The 3,517-nt window shown below is 39.6% G+C and overlaps 1 pseudogene; it reads left to right on the forward strand.

Moving 5' to 3' along the window:
* Positions 1-265: 265 nt before the first annotated feature.
* LOC141555267 (actin, cytoplasmic 1 pseudogene) lies at positions 266-1,432 on the forward strand (annotated as a pseudogene).
* The last annotated feature ends 2,085 nt before the right edge of the window (positions 1,433-3,517 follow it).

The following is a 3,517-nucleotide window of genomic DNA, read 5'->3' on the forward strand; positions in this document are numbered from 1 at the left end:
CTCACTGAGGAAAATAATACCTTAAAAGTTAGAATTGAGCAAATGGAACCTAATCACTTTAAAGAGAAATCAAAACACAATAAAATAAAACCAAAAGAATGAAAAAATGAGGGGTGTGTGTGAAATATCTCATTGATAAAACAACTGACCTCGAAAATAGATTCAAGAGAAATAATTTTAAAATTATCATGATTAGAGCTGTGAGCTCTTCCACCCAGTGTGCACTTGCCTCCCCCCTGCCTCCAGGTGCGGCACTACCTCCTCTCTCTCTTAAGGGTTTAAACTTGCCACTTCAAAGTTCGCCATGGATGATGATATTGCTGCTCTCCTTGTTGATAATGGCTCTGGAATGTGCAAAGCTGGCTTTGCAGAAGATGATGCCCCTCGGGCTGTGTTCCCTTCCATTGTTGGGTGCCCCAGACATCAGGGTGTGATGGTGGGCATGGGCCAGAAAGATAGCTACGTGGGGGATGAGGCCCAGAGCAAGAGAGGTATCCTGACCCTGAAGTATCCCATTGAACATGGTATTGTCACCAACTGGGATGACATGGAGAAGATCTGGCATCACACTTTCTACAATGAGCTCCGTGTGGCCCCTGAGGAGCACCCTGTGCTGCTCACAGAAGCTCCCCTGAACCCCAAAGCCAACAGAGAAAAAATGACTCAGATTATGTTTGAGACCTTCAACACCCCAGCCATGTACGTTGCCATCCAGGCTGTGCTGTCCCTGTATGCCTCTGGTCGTACTACTGGTATTGTGATGGACTCCGGTGATGGTGTGACCCACACTGTGCCCATCTATGAAGGTTATGCCCTTCCCCATGCCATCCTCCGTCTGGATCTGGCTGGCCGTGATCTGACGGACTACCTCATGAAGATCCTGACCGAGAGAGGGTACAGCTTCACTACCACAGCTGAGAGGGAAATTGTATGTGATATCAAGGAGAAGCTGTGCTATGTCGCCCTAGACTTTGAACAGGAGATGGTCACTGCTGCATCTAGCTCCTCTCTGGAAAAGAGCTATGAGCTTCCTGATGGTCAGGTTATCACCATTGGCAACGAGAGGTTCCGATGCCCAGAAGCTCTCTTCCAACCATCTTTCTTAGGTATGGAATCCTGTGGAATCCATGAAACTACCTTCAACTCCATCATGAAGTGTGATGTTGACATCCGTAAGGATCTGTATGCTAATACCGTATTGTCTGGTGGTACCACCATGTACCCAGGCATTGCTGACAGGATGCAGAAGGAGATTACAGCCCTCGCCCCCAGCACAATGAAAATCAAGATCATTGCCCCACCTGAGCGCAAATACTCTGTCTGGATTAGAGGCTCCATCCTGGCCTCTCTTTCCACCTTCCAGCAGATGTGGATCAGCAAGCAGGAGTGTGATGAATCTGGGTCCTCCATTGTCCACCGCAAATGCTTCTAAATGGACTGTTTGGGTTTTTTTGGGTTTTTTTGGTTGATTTTTTTCAAAGGGTGTGACATGATAATTGTCCAAAAGAGATGAGATTGGCATGGCTTTATTTGTTTTGGGTTTTTTTGTTTTTGTTTTGTTTTGTTTTGTTTTGTTTTGTTTTGTTTTGTTTTGTTGGCACTTGATTCAGGATTTAAAAACTGGAATGGTGAAGGTGATGAGCAGTCTAAGTATGTTGGAGGCAAATATCCCCAAAGTTCTACAGTGCGTCTTCAGGACTCTGATTGTACATGTTTGTTTGGTTGTTTGTTTTTTTAAAGTCATTCCAAATATTGTATAATGCATTGTTACAGAGTTACTTGCCTCTATGAAGGCTGTCCTGCTCTTACACACAGAGCAAAGGAGCTACTTAACAAATCCAGGGGGGGGGGGAAAGGAAGGTACTAGTATTGCTTTACATGTAAATTATGTAATCCTTTAAAACAAAACAAAAAAAAAAAAACTTTTTGTATCTTCCGCCTTAATACTTGTTCCTTTTTTTTTTAATTGTCAGAGCCATAAAAAATGGCCCCCTAAATTCCCTCCCTGCCCCCAACATAGATGTGAATGCAGACTTTACAGTCTCCCGCTGAGTTTTGAGATTGGTGCCAGTACTTGGGGGAGGGGAGGAGCTTTACCTGTACACTGACTTAAGACCAGTTCAAATAAAAGTGCACACGTTAAAGAAAAAAAAAAAAATTACCATGATTAAAAAAAAAAAAAAAAAAGATGTTTGGACATCATCTTTCAAGAAATTATCTAGGAAAGCTGTGTGATTTTCTAGAACAAGAAGGTAAAATAGAAATTGAGAGCATCCACTGATAATTTCCTGAAAGAGATCCCAAAATGAAAATTCCCAAGAACATTATAACCAAATGTCAGAACTTCTAGATCAAGGAGAAAATATTACAAGTATCCAGAAAGAAAGAATTCAAGTATAATGGAGTCACAGTAAGGATAACACAAGATTTAGCAGCTTCTACATTTAAGGAGTAAAGGACTTGAAATATTATATTCCTGAGAGCAAGTATTAAGATTACAACCAAGAATAATCTACATGCAAAATTGAATATAATCTTTTCAGGAAAAAGGTGGGAATTCAATGAAATAGAGGACTTTAAAGCATTCATGATGAGAAGACTAGAGTTTAACAGAAAATATGATTGTCACATACAGATTCAGAAGCACAAGGAGGTAATCAGGAAAGAAATATCACAAGGGTCTTAGTAAGATTTATCCCCCACATGGGAAAACGATACTTGTAACTCATAAGAACTTTCTCATTATTATGAGAATGAGGAGTATGTATCTACTTCTCTAGACAGAAGGCACAGGTATGAGTTGAATATGAAGGGATAAAATCTAAAAAAAAATAAAATTAAGGGAGGATAGAGGAATTTACTGGGAGAAAGGAATGTCATAAATTATTTGCTATAAAAGGGCAAGAAAAAGCTGTAGTAGAGAAGAGGGGCAGTGAGTGAACCTCACTTTCATCAGAATTGATTGGCTCAAAGGGAAATAGCATACACACTCAACACGGGCAAAGAAATCTATCTTATTCTGCAGGAAAGTAGGAGAGGAAAAGGGAAGGTGAAGAAAGTAATTAAAAAGAGGGCATATTGAAGGAGGGGTGGTTAATGGCACAATACTTTTGAGGAGAGTCGGAGTGAAAGGAGAGAGAGTAGGAGGGATAGAGTTAAGAATAGCAATTGGGAAAAGAATTTTGAAGCAAGTTTCTAGGAATGAGTCAAATTTATTAAAAAAAAAAACAAAAAACAAAAAAAAAAAAACGAGCCATTCCCTAGTTGATAAATGATATGAACTATGCTCAAAGGACTATAAAATCATGCATATCCTCTAACCTAACAATATCACTATGAATCCCAAAAGGAATTTTTTTTTTTTAAAAAGAAAAGGACCTATATGTGCAAAAATATTTATAGTAAATAGCTCTCTTCTCAGGACAAAGAATTGGAAATTGAGGGGATGTCTATCAAATGGAAAAGCTGAATAAATTGTGGTATGTGATTAGGATAGAATATATATTTTTAAACTTTT

This window comes from Sminthopsis crassicaudata, chromosome 2 (assembly GCF_048593235.1).
Source record: "Sminthopsis crassicaudata isolate SCR6 chromosome 2, ASM4859323v1, whole genome shotgun sequence".
Classification (NCBI taxonomy): Eukaryota; Metazoa; Chordata; class Mammalia; order Dasyuromorphia; family Dasyuridae; genus Sminthopsis; species Sminthopsis crassicaudata.